This window comes from Lissotriton vulgaris, chromosome 8, assembly GCF_964263255.1.
Source record: "Lissotriton vulgaris chromosome 8, aLisVul1.2, whole genome shotgun sequence".
Lineage (NCBI taxonomy): Eukaryota > Metazoa > Chordata > Amphibia > Caudata > Salamandridae > Lissotriton > Lissotriton vulgaris.
In genome coordinates, this window is record NC_141696.1 from 951,094,715 (window position 1) to 951,114,277 (window position 19,563).

General features: G+C 45.0%; 1 pseudogene; it reads right to left on the reverse strand.

The window, feature by feature from the left end:
* Positions 1-18,745: 18,745 nt before the first annotated feature.
* Positions 18,746-19,267, reverse strand: LOC147698177 (DNA-directed RNA polymerase III subunit RPC7 pseudogene; annotated as a pseudogene).
* Positions 19,268-19,563: the final 296 nt, after the last annotated feature.

A 19,563-nucleotide genomic window follows, 5' to 3' on the forward strand; every position in this document is an offset into this window, starting at 1 on the left:
GCAGTGCCAGAGAGGGCTGCAGCTAGTAGCTGAGCAAACCTCACCGGCACAGAGGCGACCCAAACACCCTGTCGGCCCGTGTATGGATCTGCTCTCGCCGGCTGACCACCCCGGAATGTGTGGACTGACTCACATGGATTCAGTCACCACCGCAGGTAAGTAATTTAGCACATTGGGGTTGGTGTGAAGGGCACAGAAGCTGCTCCGTCACCGGGGATCTGAGTGTGTCCACTGTGACCGTTGTCAGGGAAACCATTTTTGCATGTTGTTATTCCTAGAGTTCACTTATAGTTTCATTTTGATTTGCTCGATGTATTAGAACGCAAGTGTGGAGCTTCCCTGCCTTTTTGCAAGTCTGTTTTTTTCTACATTTCAGTGGGGGGGCGAGGGGGAGTGGGAGTGCATCTTTTCCCTTTAGCTGTTCACCCAGACCTTTCTCTCCCGCTCTCACACAGTGTGAAGAGAGGAGCAGGGAGATGCAGCCATGCAGGGGAGAAATGTTATCACTGATTGTCCAGCAAGAGGAGCTTGCAGCACACAGGAAAGCTATTCACAGCGTTGACTTTTTAAACACCCTGCAAGGCTCTTTATTTCATGAGAGTGCGCCGGACCCAGGGCCAAGTCAGCAGTTGTTGGCAGGGATGTGTGCAGCTCACATTATGCAGAGGAAGAGTAAATAGATCAAATATTCTCAAAGCCAAAAGCTCTCCCCTCTGAGACAGCATTTACATTTAGCAACCAAGTTGGTGATGGATAATGGGGGAGGAGTGTTGGATAACTGACTGATTTTGAAAAACCAGTAGAAAGCGGACTGTGCTGAATGCTTCATAACGCTTTTAGGTCCAGATTGCAGAGAGGGGGTAGGTGTGAGGGGGAGAGGAATGAGGAAGAAAAATAGTACAATGTTGGAAAATGGGACACAAGACAGTGGGAAGAAGGGGAAAAGCAAGAAAGAGGACCCAAGGGAAGAAGGAGAGAAAGAACATGAACCACATATTCACAAAACTGTATTTGGTGAGGATTAGCTTTGAGGTACTACTTTTTACCAGGTTAGTGCCTTTCCATTTCTGGTTCTTTACAACAGTTTTAAGCTCTTACTAGAGTTTCACATTGCTCAAATTGGTATAAATTCTCATATTTATATGTTACCCTCATCTTCATTGATTAATTATGCTTGCGAGAAAATGTCACTCATAGTTGTTGAATGACACTCATAATTACACTAAAAAGTTGGAAATGTCACACATTGCCCCGCATATAGGACTCTGGTCATATTTTTGGTTATAAATGCTAGTGGTTGCAAACAAGTCAACCTTGATACCTCTGTACATATACATATAGTTATTGCAAAAAGAACAATTGATGGACAGAATACAGAACAATGTCATACATTCACCCCAGTACAGAGATCTGGGCCTAAATCCTTCATTTTTTTGCTCCCTATGTCATTCCAGTTTGAACCCAGCCATATGCAAAGCAGTCTTGATTTCCATATGCCCAAGTCAAAACTGCCAACTCCCATGGACCACGCAAGCTACCTGGGAATCATACTAGACTCAGAGCTCAAAATGGACCTCCAGATCAACTCTGTCTCGCCTTCCCGTTTCCACACCCTCCACCTCCTTCGTAAGACCTTCAAATGCATCCACCTTGAGCACAGAAAGACAGTCACTCACGCCCTGGTCACCAGAAGACTCGACTACGGCAGCGCACTCTATGCCGGAATAAACAAAAACCTCACCGTAAGCTACAGAACATCCAGAACGCCGCCACAAGACTGATCCTCAACCTGCCAAGACACTGCCACACCTCCAAGCACCTGCGCACAATCTACTGGCTCCCTGTGGATGTGAGAATAACCTACAAGATGCACACAAGGCCCTCCATGGCACCGGACCAGCATACCTAAACAGTCGAGTAAAATTCCACGCACCCCAGAGAACCCTATGATCAGCCCAGCTCTTATACGTCCTTGTCCCCCGCACCAGAAAGACCAGATCAGGAGGCCACTCCTTCTCCTTCCTCATGGCCAAAGCCCAAGACACCCTTCCCCATCACTTCAGACAGAAAAAATTGCTCCCCATCTTTGCGAAAAACTTCAAAACCTTGCTCTTCGACAGACCCCCTCCTTGATGGAATGGATCCTGCACCCCCAACCCCCAGCTTCTTGAGACCCTTACAGTTGAGTAGTCGCGCTTAACAAACGCCTGATTGATTGACTGACCCAAAGTCATACCTGTCAGTTTGGCACATGATGGGCATTTGGGAATTTAGAACATGAAGTCGAGAGTAAGAGAGGATTTTGATGGCCAGGGCTTGATAAAGTATTTGAATGTTTTATACATGATTGTGAGAGTTGTGTTATGAGTGACAAGACCCAAATTACCAATCCCTCAACAGTAACTCCGGATACGGCACTATGGTTCAAGTTAGCTTTAGATATTTCTGTCCCATTAGGAGTAGAGAAGAAGTTTCTAAGTATGCTTTGGTTTTGCTGGACTACAAGTCTAAGTAGTTTGAGGTCGCATTTGTGAATAATGTTTATGAGCAGGCTGTGGTGCAATTATTATTTTTTTTTTACCAATGTAGAACATTTAATCACATTCACATAAATACGTAGTCATACTTAAATCTTTGTATTACATCAGTCATTTGCAATATACAAGTATGGTCATATATTAAGAAAATAAAGTAGCTTGCTCGCAATCCTGAACTATAATTAGTACTGGTTCAAAGAGATTTTCAGTGTTTTTAGGTTGTGTCCTGGCAGTTAGTATTAACACTTTCATAATAAGTTTTCAAGACAACAAAGATCCTGCTGCTTCTACTACACTTAGTGTAGAGGCAATGCTGCTTTCTGTTAATATGTATCGATTTAGTAACTCTTTAGTTCCAGTAGAATATATTTTGGCTAACACGTCTGTTTTATCAAATTGTTTAATCCACTCACAACTACTGCAATCCTGACGCATATACTGGCTAAGACAAAAGGCACACTGTAACTGTCAGCAGAATGCCATGCCATTAACCCCACATCCCTAGTGAGTTGGATTTCTTTATGTTCCATGATTAGTGGGTGCCATTTTGAATAAAATCTCCCTTCACTATTCTTGCATGAAAGCCTTGAACCTACAAATTCGAATGTGAATTAAGTTTACCCACGCCATGTTTATAGTTTTCAGAGTCACTAAGAACTAAATCTGATGATGCAATGAACAACCTTTATGAGGTCACTTTGTTAAATGGACACAAGGCGAGAAGCAGAGTGCTTAGAAGAAAGCTAACTGCTCACCTGTGCTTTTTATTATGAGTGAGGTGCCAGCCTCATGCGGGTCTATGTGCGGTCAATATAAGTGCAAGCATGATCGATATTTCTGCAGTGGAGCCAGTCTTCACATACGTCAGTGGAACTGCTCCGTTGAGATACATTTGTACCCATAACAACATTATCAGAGGTAGAACACATATCCTTGGGGGGCGCCAGACTTCAGGCTCTATTATTGGGCCGCTGTAATGCAGTACTCCTGGGGGTTAATAGGTGGGGGAGGCACAGAACGCACAAGAGAAATCGAGGCAGGATCAACTAATGTCTATATTACATTGCTGGGTGAGGAGGCGGAGAATGGGTTTTTAAATACAACAGATTTTACCTATTTTAAGCATACACGGTTTAAGACTTTGAAGGCTGCCTATAGGGTGTGGCAAGGAGTGACAAAAAAATTTGGTTTGGGCAGATTTAATAACTACACGCGGCTGTACACAAATTGTTCTCTACCGAGCGAGATCTTTAGGGATGCTACTATGAGAGACTGGTATAATAAGGGCGTAGTGAAAATAGGGAATCTGTTGGATAGCCAGGGGAATATGCTACAGTTTGGGGCCTTAAAAACGAAATTTGGGTTAGAACACAATAGCTTTTATAAATATCTTCAAACCAGAAGCTTTTTAATACAAAAACAAGGTGGCCCGGCAGGATTGGGACATTGTAAAATTATGGAAAAAATAAAACAACCAATAAGTGTACGATCAGACAACTTTATGCGGAACTGAAAGACAATAAAACAGACGAAAGGGCAAAATATTCACAAAAATGGTCAGAAAAATTGGGGTCAGGGTTAGAAACTTTTCAGTTATCTTTGGATTTGGGTAGAACTGTGTTATGCTCTACAGCTCTGCAATCACAGCACTTTAAAACAGTATTTTCACTTTATCACACCCCAGCCAGAATTGCACAGTGGGGCGGCACGTCGGGAATAACATGCCCTCGGTGTGACTCAAATGAAGCAGACATAGTACATATGTTTTCGCAGTGCCCACAACTGTTCACCCTGAAAATGGCCATCGAGGAGTTTTTTGATAAATCACTTAGGTTTAAGATTAAACTCACTGATGAATTAGTTATATTGGGGGTGGTTGATATGGCAGAAGCTATGCCAGTAGAGTTTATTTTTGTTTCACTTGCAATTTATCGTATATGCATAGCAAGAAACTGGCTGAATAAGGCTCCCCCCCCCATTCCAAGAATGGATTGCAAGCCTTATTTCTATATATAATCTAGAAAAAGCAATCTATGAGAGGAAAGGTAGGAGGGCTAAGGTATTAGGGAATAGAATATGGCAACCTATCACGAGGTGGAAAAACAGTAGGCTAAACCCAGGCCAGTGAAAGAAAGATTCTTTTGTCTTCTTTTTGTTTTGGGTTCTTCTTGATTGCTGTATAGGTATGGGTAGTATATATTACGTATATATCTGTCTGCTGATGCTTTTACGTGATAAATGTATAATAATGTATATAATCACCTGCGAAACAGGTATGTGCTGTAATCATATGCAGGAATATGTGGAAAAATTTCTTGGAAATGTTTAATAAAAATATAAAAAAAAAAAAAAAGAACACATATCCTTGAAAGCCCATTGATAGACACTGGAAATAGTTCTATTATATACATAAAATCAACTTTTCAGAAGCTTTTAGACAAAATGAAAAAACTATACTATAAATCAAGCAATTGCATGCGTGAAAGCTTCACATACATGTACTAAAAATAAATCAAAAAAATTATAAGATCTTGAAAACTGCAGTAGCTCACATACACGCAGAACATGCCGACAGTTAATTTAGAGGTAGGCAGATGGCAGGTGTGGAATCTGCAATTACATGTCCGGCGCCCAGGAAAGGATACTCGTCGAAAGACGTAATGATTTTTTTTGTAATTTATGAGATCTCAAAAAACGCGTTTAGGCGTGATGGAAGTATTCTGTGTTTTCACTTTAGTCGGCATTCCTGAAGTCATGCACGGTGGGAGGGCGGGGTTTTTGATCTCTTGTTTACCACTCCAGATCTAAACCCCGTTCTGGTCGACTGAATCTATATTGCCTGTCATTGAGGAAAGAAAGTGCATCTAATACCAGGTTAGTTTCACTAATAATGGACTCGACTCTGAAAAACCACATACTACTTCTAAGTTTAAAGGTTTATTACAGAGTCATTGATAACTGCAAGTACAGGCATCTCAAAACGAGATTCAAAAGATATAGAGGCACTAATACAAACATATGTTCTCTAAAAGTTCTTAGGCGAGCAAAGAACACTACTAGAACTAGTTCCAAAATCAGCAGGGTTGCAAGCATAGACACGAATTGTGATCTATCCGTCATTTACAAAGGAAGGAAGGAATCAGGTTAGGCTGTCCCTACCCTGTACTAGATGGTATCCCTACTTAACAAGATCCCAACCTATCAAAGGTGTCAGCTGTGAATGTCTTCCTAAGAAGATCATCCACTCTTAGTCTTTAGGTGAAAACCTATGATCTCCAGTCATGACCCCTCTCTGCCTACCCATCCGCTCTCTGAAGGGTCCTCAGGCATCTGCTCTAACTCTACCCAGGGGTGCTGTCCCTAATACAAAAACACAATTACTGTTGAAACGCCCCTCACGAGACGCCCCTCACGTGGTGTCGGTTCTGGCTTTTTCCATGATGATCTTCCTCTGGGCCTCGTGTTTAGCGTTGACCTTGCTTCTCAGGCTTCTTCTCCAGCACGCTGATACCCCCAAACATTCCTGAACCCTCCTCCATGTCTGTACCAGTCTCTCTGAACAGAGCTCTATTCATCAAACTTTAATCGAAACCCCCTCGCACCTGCAGACAGACATCCGCAGCTTGGATCCCAATTCTCATAAACTTCTAACAGAAGTTTGCAACTTATTTCTCGACACAGCTCGGCCTGTACCAGCACGTGCAAATCAGAAAACCCTTTTTTCCCTTCAGGCCTACAACCCTTCTCGCAGAGGTTTTATTCTCTACAAATCCTTTCGTGAATTAACTAACATGTTAACACTTTATTCTTTGATTTTGAGAAACACTTCTATGGAATATAAATCTAACGAATACACGGAATTACTATAACATTAGTGCAATCCATGTTTATGTATAAGTGTACATTTCCAAACCCTTCTGCCCTGGCCATGAGGCCTACTCCCTTTTATGCTTTGCAGCATGACATTCCTCCATTAGCAGCTACATAACATGGATCATGATTAATCACGTCTAATAAGAATACATTTTTTCCACACATTTCTGCGTCAGTCCCACTTCTATATGAATTCTCTATGTTAACTACACACGTCTAAGTATAGGTGAATATCTCTTCAACACTTACAAGCACTTCTATTATAATTGTGCGACTAACTTATGCTTATGGCGCACTCATGCATTTTGTTCAGTTTGCGCTCTCTCAGTTCTCCCCTTTGATGACCTCTCGTGGTCATCATCAAAATTCAAACTGAACTGGTTGCAACCCCCCTCCTTTCAGCAATTCGAGAGCCCTCAGACTCTTGTACTGATTGTCCTGTATGGCAGCTAATCTCCGTTCCTGTTCTCTCCTGGGTCTCTCCAACCTATTTGATCTGTACCATTGGTACGACTTCACCAATCCCCACAACATGATCACACAGATCACTATTATGATGATAGGCTTCAGTATGTACCATACAAAGCTCTTCCCTATGTTCGCGAACCAACCTCCAACTTCACCCATTCCATGACCCACTTTTTCCCAAACATTTACTTTAGTCAGGTCTTCGATCTCTTTGTGAATGTTAGTTATGTTCATAATAACTTTCTCAAGAGGTTTTGAATTGTCTGGAATGTAAGTGCAGCATTCCTGGACCTTCAAAGCCTTACAGACTCCGCCCTCTTTTGCTAGCAGAACGTCTAACGCAAGACGGTTCTGAAGCACCATGGCCCTTATCGATTGCATCTCTCCTTCCACCAGCATTAAGGATCTAGCAGTACTGGCAGACAATCTGTCTACGACTGTTGCCAGTCTCCTAATTTTGACATCATTGAGGATCAGTCCTAAAAGAGGAAATGCAGCTCCAAATACGTCTCGAACTATTTCTGCATCCCCTAGGTCTCTTCTCCCTCTTGTTGAGACCTTGCCCTCTATGATCTCTAAGTCTTGAGCGTGGTATATTTTGGGGAAGACAATGGCCAAATAGCATGATCCGTACCAGTTATCAGGTAGTCTCACATAGGCATTTCTTCCACATACAAAATATACATTTGGAATCACTTGCAGTCCTTTCAAGAAGTCCTTTGTGTAATATTCTAATCTAAAAGCATGTTCACAACTGACCTCCCCTACGAATACATTTTCGTAGTACGTTTTACTTCTGTGAAGGCATAACTTCCCTTTCTGCGTTCTATCCAAAGCTATGGGACCACTACTACCCTTCCTTTTGTGTGCTTTCTCCTCCTCGGTCCAATCTGTCTTCCACTGTCCTGATTTCTTCAGAATCTTTTGCCTTCTATAACGATCATCCACTTGCCCTATAAACTTCTTCTCGACTTCTGACACTTTGCAAGTCAGATTGTTTCTTCGGGCATGTGAAGTATCTAGGGTATCCCAAGGAATGAAGAACTTTGCCAATCTGTCTTCACTCTTATAATAGTCCCACTTATTCATTTGCTTGTAATTTGGGACTTCTGGTAACACTGCATCGTAATTAGAAAAATAATATTCAAAATTATCTCTTCCATAAAATATGCTAAGCAATAAGCTAAATGTAATGCCATAAGTCAGTGGTAGGTGATGATATCTAATGCCTTCATCTACAGACGCAGGCAGTTGCATACACACATAACAGTCTTTGACCTCCATGGCATCCACGTATTCGTATAACAGTTTGGCATAAGCATTTGACCTATAGTCACCCTGGGACTCATCCATATGTAACCTACGGGCTTCTGCTGCTAATAACACTTTCTCCTGTGTTGTTTCCCCTTTCTCATCAGCAGTAGTGGGTTTTGGTGTCACTACAGATTTGGTGACTGTTACAATTGCCTCACTCTCGTGTCCCATCACATATGATACGGTAACTAATAAAGCTATAAGAAATATCACTACCACTATTAGTGTGCCTACTATACATTTGGCTCTGCGGTTCGGATTACCGGCTTCCATGTTCTTCAGACAGTATGATTCCTTTCTCCTTTTCAACACAAAGTTCTTTCTCTTTAATGTTCCTTTACAGTCTCTCTTGCTCCTTCAGTCTTGAGAACCACACAATCGGAAGCTGGCAACCTCTTTAAGGCAAAGTCTCTTTGAACTTTAACACAGACAACCCTAGCCCTTCTCCGTCAACTTAAAGGAAACCCCTAAGCTTTCTCTGCTTTCACTAGGCGCTAGGTTATCTTCTCACTCTCGGTTATATACAAAGTTTTTAAGCATCTACAATGAGGCTTAAACCAGCGGCTTGGATAGCGTAGTTCAATATCTCCAAACGAAGAATGTGCTCTTCATGACTTGTTATCGTTGTTCCAAAGTCGGGGAATTGCAATTCGGTGAAGAACATGTGCTTTAACTTGCTCAGGTAGGGAGGGTTGGGGATTTTGAACGTTAGTGACCCTTCTGTTTCGACTCCAGGCACCAACAGCTGTACTTCTACTGTAATGATGGGTTCAGTGCTGGTCACTATCACCGCCCTTATTCTCCCTGTGACTCGCTCCCAAGACATCTGTCGCCAGGTACGTCCACTCAGGAGTGGCGTATCTTCTGTTAGGCACATGTACTCTCCTTGACCTTCTTAGTTCTGTTGCTTCAGCGCCCAGAGCACCTTGGTCTGGGTCTGAGTCTTCGGATATTGGAGCAAGGGTTCTCTCGGGAGTCGACCTCAGACTTGACCTTCTCCTTTGCGGCCAGCTAGCCTCTCCACGCCTTGCCCTTCTGCTCCTTGTCCTTCTGCTTTGCTCGTACTCACTTTCAGCTTGGCCAGCGTCTGATTCGTACTCCCAGCTACTTCCTCCTTCTGTGGCGTCGTCGGTTTCACTATTGTACTGACCGTCCTCAGCTTAGTCAGACACGTTCCCAGCTTCTTCTGGCACCTCTACAGCTTGGCTGGCCCCCTCTATGGCTTCTCTGTCCACAGCTGGACGTACGTCCGAGAGAGGAGCTGTTTCTTCCAGAGGTGCTGGAACTCTCCGCGTGTGAGACGCGTGGATCCAGTTGGGCAGTCCTCCCACTTTCACAGCAGTGTTCGAGACTAGGATGATCTGGTAGGGCCCACGCCAATGAACATCTAGGCAGCTTCTTTGGACGTGCTTTTTGACCAGTACCCAGTCCCCAGGGCACAGGTCATGACACAAGTCCTGGCACGACGGGACCTCGGCAGCCTGCACCTGAAGGGACACAGAATGAATGGCGTCAGACAGACCCTTACAATAGTCCAGGATCATATCATCTGTGATATTCAACAAGGCTGCAGTCGGTACTGATGGCAATCTCATTGCCCTCCCCATTAACACCTCGTGTGGCGATAGTCCCGTTCTTCTGTCTGGGGTACTACGGATGCTCATAAGAACTAGTGGCAAGGCATCAGGCCAACTCAGAGACGTTGATGAACACATTTTGGCAATTCGGGACTTTATGGTGCCGTTTATCTGCTCCACAATTCCCGAAGCTTCTGGTCGATAGCTACAATGCAATTTCTGGTCTATGTTCAGGGCTGCACAAATCATCTTCACAAGCTCGCTGTTTAAATGTGTTCCCCTATCTGATTCCAAAGAGGCCGGTACCCCGAAGCGCAGAATGAGTTCCCTAAGCAATAACTTGGCTACTGTGAGGGTGTCACACCTGCGTGTAGGGTATGCCTCGACCCATCTGGAAAATATGCAAACAACCACCAGCACGTATCGAAGGCCGTTGCACCTTGGCATTTCAATGAAATCCAGTTGCATTCGATTGAATGGACCTCCAGACCTCCCTATGTGACTCAATGCAACTGGTGTTCTTTTCCCTATGTTCAGCTGCTGACAGGTCACACAACGCTGGCACACTGCTTCTGCTGCTACTCTGAACTTGGGGTTGTACCAGGTTTGTCTGAATACTCTCAGCATAGCGTCTCTCCCTAGGTGTACTGGACCATGTATTTGTCTTGCCATTGGGCTCACCAACTCATTTGGCAACACTGCCCTTCCATCTGCCGAAACCCAAAAGTTGGTCTCACCTATCACACATCCTGCAGTTTCCCATGTTCTTTTCTCAAAATCTGGTGCATTTTCTTGTATACATTTTAACTCGTCCCATGTATCTACAGTTTCCAGTATCATAGCTAATTCAGTCCTTACATTTATTCCACCCACTTCCACCTCCGTGAAAGAGTATCCTTGTTCGGCACAGTACCGTGCGACTTCGTCGGCATATCTATTGCCCTGTGACACAAAGTCCGTGTTTCTCGTATGTGCGGTACATTTTACAACGGCAATAGCTGCCGGACATTGCAAGGCTTCCAACAATAAGCGTACAAACTCACCATTTCGAATGGGTGAGCCTGAAGAGGTCATGTAACCCCTTTGAGACCATAACTGCCCGTAATCGTGAACTACCCCGAAACCGTATTGGCTATCGGTGTATATGGTGACTCGAATTTGGTTGCTTGCCAGGCAGGCACGCGTCAATGCAACAATTTCAGCTACCTGAGCGGAGTGTACTCCTTCCAGGCACGCGGCTTCCACTACTCCAGTAATTGTACAAACAGCATAAGCTGCTCTCAACTGGCCAACATCGTCTCTTACACATGAGCCATCAACAAAGAAAACTTCATCAGGGTCAGTCAGTGGCTCATCCACGATGTCGGGCCTCGGTTTGGTGCATAGTTCAGTCACATCAAGGCAATCCTGGTCTGTACATACATCATCATCAATGTCACTTGGGGGTGGCATCAATGTAGCAGGGTTCAAAACAGAGCATCTCTTGAGGGTCACGTTCTCTGCAGCAAGAATAACTTTCTCATAGCGCGTGAGCCTGCTATTGGTCAGATGCTGTGTTTTGGTCCTGGTCATCAACAGTTCAACAGAATGTGGCACATACACCTCTAACTGGTGTCCCATGACTATGTTCTCACACCTCTCAATGCTGACACCCGTTGCAGCAACGGATTTGAGACATCCGGGCAACGCTGCGGCTACTGGGTCTAAGGTAGCCGAAAAGTAGGCGACTGGTCTACGGGCATTCCCATGGATTTGGACCAGGACTGACAAAGCACAACCCTCTCTTTCACAACAGTAAAGCAAGAATGTTTTGTCGTAATCTGGCATTCCCAGAGCAGGAGCACGACACAGGTCCTCTCTCAGCTGCAGGAACGCCATAAAACAATCTTTGTCCCATGGTACCGGATCGCTCACCTCCTTGTGCGTCAGTTTTTGCAAGGGTTTTGCTTTCAGTGAAAAGATCGCTATCCACTGTCGGCAATAACCCACCATCCCTAGGAACATCCTGACCTCTCTCTGTGTTTTAGGTGCGTTCATTTTCATGATCGCCTCTATTCTGTCTGGTGACACCTTCCGTTTTCCTTTTTCAATTCTGTGCCCCAAATACTGCACTTCTGTCAGGCAGTACTGCAATTTGCTCGGGGACACCTTGTGTCCGCTTGCAGCTAGGTGATTTAGCAATGCAATGGAGTCCTCCTTGCAAGCTTCTTCAGTTTCTGACGCGACAAGTAGGTCGTCTATGTACTGGACCAGAACCGAATTCTGGGGCAGTACTAGACTTTCAAGATTTTTCTTCAAAAGCTGGTTAAAGATCGATGGACTCTCAGTATACCCTTGTGGGATACGACACCATGTTAATACGCGACCTTCCAGCTTAAAAGCGAAAAGAAAGTGGCTATCCTCGTCCAAAGGGATCGAAAAGAAAGCCTGACAAAGGTCTATCACTGTGAACCATTCGGCTTGGAACGGTATCTGAAACAATATCACTGATGGATTCGGTACCACTGGACAACATGAAACAACTATGTTATTGATTTTTCGAAGGTCCTGCACTATTCTGAATTTCCCACTCGGTTTCTGCAAACCCATAATCGGGGAGTTACACGGACTACCCACGATTTCTTTCAGTATTCCCTGCTTAATCATGGACTCGATCACTGGTTTTATACCTGCAATCGTTTCTGGGGTCAATTTATATTGGGGTGTTCTCGGAAACTCAGCATTCGGCTTTACTATGATTTTCACTGGGTCCACTCCCTTGACTAGTCCAATCTCTTCCCCAGTGAAATCCCACACTTCGGGCGCTACGGTCTCCCTTAGATCCCACGGAAGCTCATCCACTGTCAAAGTGGGGTACAGCTCCACGCACGTTCTTGAGTTTGCGACCTTAAAGTCAGCGTCATCATCATTAGTCAGTACCTCCACTCCCTGTGGCGTGCAGTATATTGTACAATTTAACTTGCACAATAAATCCCTTCCCAATAAACATACAGGACTAGAATCACACACCACAAACTGATGTTCATCGCTGTATTTCCCTATTTTCACTAGCACTGGTTCTGTCAATGGGCTTGTTATTCTTCTGTTTGCGACCCCCACCACTTGAATCGTTTCTCCTGACATTGGCAGGCCTGGAACTACAGCTGATCTTATCGTGGATCGAGTGGCCCCTGTGTCTACTAAGAATGTCGTGGGACACCCTGCCACTTCGGCCTCAACGTATGGTCCCCTTTGATCCACCTCTAAGATGGCCCAGAGGGTACAGTCTTCTCTCTCCACTCTCTCTCCCGTTAGGGGATCCACGTAGTAACATTCTTCTCCTTCTACGAAAAGAGGCATATGTCTATAGGTCTTTCCCGCTGACCCTATTCTGGGTGGTTGAGGGAACTGGGCTCGTGGAGCTGGGGTCCCCCCTTTGACCACCCTTCCTTGGTATGCTGTTGCCCCTTTTCCTGGAGGGTTTTGAACCTCTTCCTCCTCTCTTTCTAGTTCTCCAATCTCAACGTTGTAGGGACACTCGCGTTTCCAATGTCCCACCTCGTTACATTGATGGCACCGGGTCGTCTTTTTCAATGTCGCAATGTCTACTCTAGGTCTTGTGTTGGAGTTCTCCTCATTACCTTTGTTCTGGTTGTTCTGTCTCCTGCCCACAGTCCCTGTTCCCTGTTGTTGTTGTCCACCCTTACCAGCTGACTGCATCTGTACCACCATCAGTTTTTCTTTTAGCTTTTTGGCTTTTGAATCTATCTCATCACTGCAGTACCTAGCATATCTCAGAATTTCGTCTAAAGGTTTATTTTGCCAACAAATCAAGTGTTGCTGAATCATTAAACAAATATCCGGTCTTAAACCCAAAACAAACTTAGACACAAACTGCCCTATGTCTTTAGGATCCATTACGTCCAACCCGCTATATTGTTTAAACGCCTTCAGCAGTCTCTCATAATATTCATGAACTGTCTCCTTGGGTTCCTGCCTAGTTCGATCTATTTTGACCCAATCTATGTCCTGCATTGGCACCTTTTCCTTCAGCCACGTCATCACTCTCTCATATTTTGTCATGACTGTCTCGGACGGTCCATTAGTCCGTGCATCTCTCTCTGGTTCCGCTGTGGGCCATTAGCACTAACCTTACATGCTGACCACAGGTCCCCTGGTACCACAATGTCAAACAGGGTGTTCAGGTCAACCCATAGTACTTTGGAGATTTTTACGAACCTCTCCACTTGCTTGTACCATTCCACTGGGTTCTCCCTCAACTTAGGAAAGGAATTGGTAAAGGCAGCTAAGTCCCCCCTACTCCAGGGCACATGCACGTAGCTCCCGTTTGCAACCTCACGCAAAGGGTATGCCTCTATCTTCTGCAGCCCTCCCTCTGGGGACATCCAAAGCATGCTCCTCCTGACGGTCCCTTTCTTGGACCATCTTTCTTCCCATTTATCCAGCGCTCTCCATGTCCTTATTCCAGTGATCAATTCCCTTATGTGTGTTTTTAGTCCTATTGTTCTTCTCTCATATAGGTCCTGATCTGAATAATGTAGCCTGTGGTTACCCTGTAACGCTTTGGTCCTCGACAAGTCTACCATGTATTTTCCTGCCAGTTCGACTAATTTCTCATGTGCTGCTCTCGCTTTCCTAGTGATGTCCTTTGCCATGAACAGTACTTCATCCTGCTCGTACATCTCCATTCTCTCCAAAGGCAAAGTACCATCTACCATGTCATCCAGATCTGATCTTAAACTGGCAACATCAAGTCTCTTGGCTTTTATCTCGGCTCGCAGTATGTCTTTCTTAGGGTGTTCATTGATATCTCTCCCATCCCAGCTCCGAGTCCTACGCCTAGGTTCAGGGGTGTTAAGGAGAGTCCTCCCTTGTTCCCATCTTTCTAAGTCCCATGCTCAGCCATCTTCCCTTGGAGGGTGGTGAAACACTGCCCTGGTTCCCCCAATTTCATTTTGTCCATCCTGCCTGTTCTCCTTGGCCCCATGATAGGACTCTCTGCTGTTCTCCACCCTGTCGCTATTCCCTCTTTGCCTAGTGTCACTCAGTATCTGGTAAGCTCCTTCTCGGCTCCCCCTGTCCCCTGGATTCCGTTCATGTCCGTGATCACAGGGGTCATGGCGAGACCTCTCACAACTCTCGTTTTGTCCACTATTGCCAGACGCATAGTGTGTGCACTTAAAGCTGTCCCTGTACTCCTGCGTTCTCATATCCCCTTCACTGTGAATGGGACGGGCCTGTACTCCTGTTTTCCAGTACTGGTCTACCTTTGCTCCGGGTACGGCAAGTATCTCCTCTACTTTCCTGACTCTTCCCGACCCACTCCGGACTGCTCTCGTCAGCCCCGCAGTGAGTCCGGATCCTGCTACCCTGACTTTCCCTTTCAGCTTCCGCTGCTATCAGGCTCTTGTGAGCCTCTACTGCCGCATCCCATTCCTTCATGTACTCTCTTATCTCCTGGAAGGATTTCGGTTCCGATCCCCTCAGATCCGTTGGCCATCTCGGGCCCCCCAGATCTCTTGTGGGATCTACTGCTGTATGTACTGGGGTACTCCAATCTCTTGGTCCTGGAAGCTGCCTTGGGGAATTGATGGTATCGTTCCTCCCCGCCATTTCTGCTCTCTCTCTGTCCAGTCGTACCTGTTCCTCCCTTCTGGCCCTCTCTGGGTCATAAATCGATACTATGGGACCTATAGTAACAGGTACTTGCAGGGCGTCTGGCAGTGCATAGGATGTGGCACGCTCCGTTTCTGGCGCCTTTTGTACCACAAACCTTCCGACTACCCTCTGCACCGGACTAGGTTGAGGCAATTCTTTACTTGCAGTGGGATCCCAATCTGTGTTAGGAAGCGGTCTATACTCCCCTATGCCAGCCCCCCCTTCTCTGCTGGGCTCGGCATTTTCTGTCTCTTTGTGGTACGGGGGTGGCCTATCTGTTAGCAACCTATTTACCAGGCTGTCCTCTGTTTCGCTCTCATCATCTTCCTCTAATGGGCTTCTGTTTTCCGCCACCTCTATCACTGGGTACAGTTTGTTTACTTCAAGGTTATGCACTCTCCATCTTTTAGCATCCGCATCCCATTTGGCATCCTGCACTGCTCTTACCGATCTTTTCACCCTTTCTTTGCGCCTGTTCTGGTTTCTATCGTGCGCCGCCCTAATCCATGCATTGAGGGCTTCAAACTGGGTCGGTCTAGGCAGAGGTCTCATTGAGGTCATAACTGCTTTTAGTCGATGTAATACTTCTAATCTAAACGTCCCGTACTTTGGAAACGTCAGATCCTCATTCCCTTCTGTAATCTTACACCAATTTGAAATCCACAATATAGTATGCAACCCAACATTCGTTGCCATATAATTTGCCGGCGTACCCTCCGGCGGGGCTTCTTCCCCATCATAAGATCTCCGCCTCTCTCTCTTAAACGCCGCTCTTAACCATTTAAAAAATTTCATGATTAAACGTACAATTTCCTGCTTCGCTATTCTGTTTACTTCCTGGTGACAATCCGCCAATCCTAGCGCGGCTTTGCTAGCTGGCCTATCACAGAGCGGTCTCACCCGTACCGGCCAATCCCAGCGCGGCACTTTCTGACGTCACTCCTATCACCGCGCGGTCTCACCCGTACCGGCCAATCCCAGCGCGGCACTTTCTGACGTCACTCGTCTCCCCTTCGCAGCAGTTCCCCTCCTTTCTCAGCTCGTCTCTCGGTCACGCATGCGTCCCATTCATACACTGAAAGGTGATTACTTCCGACCAAGCAATCACTTCTCTTGCCTGTGCGTCCACAGTTTATCTGTAATTGTCACCACAACTGACGAAATGCCTTTTCAGGCAATCGTCTCTCCGATAGGTTGCTTACACACGGTAATTTCCGACCAGCGTCCGTTACTCACACACTCACACTTACGTTCCCCCTATCTCGGTCCTGCGGGCGATCAGTGGTACCTCATGACCCCCTTCACACTGGTTGACAATTACTCTGGATGTCCGATACACCCGAACCACTTAAGCTCTCTTCTGAACTTAAGATTTGCACCGGTTGCGCGCGCTCACAACCTGTTCCACAGTCACTCTACAGGCATTTAACTCCGCAAAACATTACAACATAGATACAACACAAAAACACCGCAATCTAACACGCATGACCCTTTATACTAACTCTCGACCGTTACTGCTGCTTTTCTTTCTCGCGCCCTCAGCACCCTCTTCGGCGGGCGGTTCTTCCGATCATCGATCTCTAGGGGCCTTGGGGTAATCTAACCTGGCCTAGATCACCTTCCTCAAGAAGGCAACCATCCTCTATAGCTACCAACTGGGAGGGTGGGATTTTTGATCTCTTGTTTACCACTCCAGATCTAAACCCCGTTCTGGTCGACTGAATCTTTATTGCCTGTCATTGAGGAAAGAAAGTGCATCTAATACCAGGTTAGTTTGACTAATAATGGACTCGACTCTGAAAAACCACATACTACTTCTAAGTTTAAAGGTTTATTACAGAGTCATTGATAACTGCAAGAACAGGCATCTCAAAACGAGATTCAAAAGATATAGAGGCACTAATACAAACATATGTTCTCTAAAAGTTATTAGGCGAGCAAAGAACACTACTAGAACTAGTTCCAAAATCAGCAGGGTTGCAAGCATAGACACGAATTGTGATCTATCCGTCATTTACAAAGGAAGGAAGGAATCAGGTTAGGCTGTCCCTACCCTGTACTAGATGGTATCCCTACTTAACAAGATCCCAACCTATCAAAGGTGTCAGCTGTGAATGTCTTCCTAAGAAGATCATCCACTCTTAGTCTTTAGGTGAAAACCTATGATCTCCAGTCATGACCCCTCTCTGCCTACCCATCCGCTCTCTGCAGGGTACTCAGGCATCTGCTCTAACTCTACCCAGGGGTGCTGTCCCTAATACAAAAACACAATTACTGTTGAAACGCCCCTCACGAGACGCCCCTCACGTGGTGTCGGTTCTGGCTTTTTCCATGATGATCTTCCTCTGGGCCTCGTGTTTAGCGTTGACCTTGCTTCTCAGGCTTCTTCTCCAGCACGCTGATACCCCCAAACATTCCTGAACCCTCCTCCATGTCTGTACCAGTCTCTCTGAACAGAGCTCTATTCATCAAACTTTAATCGAAACCCCCTCGCACCTGCAGACAGACATCCGCAGCTTGGATCCCAATTCTCATAAACTTCTAACAGAAGTTTGCAACTTATTTCTCGACACAGCTCGGCCTGTACCAGCACGTGCAAATCAGAAAAACCTTTTTTCACTTCAGGCCTACAACCCTTCTCGCAGAGGTTTTATTCTCTACAAATCCTTTCGTGAATTAACTAACATGTTAACACTTTATTCTTTGATTTTGAGAAACACTTCTATGGAATATAAATCTAACGAATACACGGAATTACTATAACATTAGTGCAATCCATGTTTATGTATAAGTGTACATTTCCAAACCCTTCTGCCCTGGCCATGAGGCCTACTCCCTTTTATGCTTTGCAGCATGACATTCCTCCATTAGCAGCTACATAACATGGATCATGATTAATCACGTCTAATAAGAATACATTTTTTCCACACATTTCTGCGTCAGTCCCACTTCTATATGAATTCTCTATGTTAACTACACACGTCTAAGTATAGGTGAATATCTCTTCAACACTTACAAGCACTTCCATTATAATTGTGCGACTAACTTATGCTTATGGCGCACTCATGCATTTTGTTCAGTTTGCGCTCTCTCAACGGTAAGACCTTATTGCATCATTCGCAAGCGCGAAGCAACACCAACTGCGCCCAGAGGTGGATTGGTCCACCCGTCACTAATGGCGGGCAGTAACATCTTTCTCACTCTCAAGTTCTGCAAAGCTCACAATCTGTTTTCAGTTCAAAGTCAGCGAGTCCTAGGGACTGATAATTAAAATGTATGTTTGAAAAAGCCCCTGATTCAAAGTGCTGATTTCAACCGTTAATAGGTCGCTTCGTTCATGTTGTCATCACTGCCACCACCAAAGTCGTCCCCTTTTTCAAAATATGAAGCAATGTAGTCATGTTCTCATGTTCCTCTTCCTGCTCCTCCTCATCATAAGCTTCGCTTTCAGAATCTTCTTCTTCCTCATCTTTGTCTTTGTCCTTTTCTTTTCCTTCAGTTTCCTCATCTGATTTTTCTTCATCTCCTTTTTCTCCAGTTCCTCTATTTTTTATAGAATATCCACATTATTGCTTGGTGCTATTGGTTTGTCTTTCTTCTTTACAACTGCTTTTTTGGTTATCTTTTTCCTTGGTTTTAGGTCTTTTGGAAGGGGGGTCCACTGCGCGTCCAGTTCTTTGGCTTTCTGCAGGCTGTATTTAGCGCTATATCTTTCAATTCAGGAAAAAGTGCAGAAGTTTTGCATATCACTTCAGGTAAAGATTCTCCTTTGGAAAAGCCAATTGCCTGGATATCAAAGTTAAAAGCTGCTCGTCCTCTTCCTTGGCCCCTCCCCGCCATCACGAGTTGTGCAGTAATAATTTCGCATACAACCGCTCTTCGGCTGTCTGCCAAATGAAAGCAGCAATTCTTACAGAGAGTTTTAGCAGAAATTTCAATGAAACTTTTGATTTTTGCAGAATTTATCTGCTTAGCATATGGAGGGTAGATTAGAAAGCTAAATAACTTCATTTTTTTGTTGAAATACAAAAGCAAACAATCTTAATACAATCATAAATGAATCGTAATGCAATCCAGAACATTCTGAAATCATTTCAGGATTTGAAGATGACACGTAATATATCACTTGTGCTAGC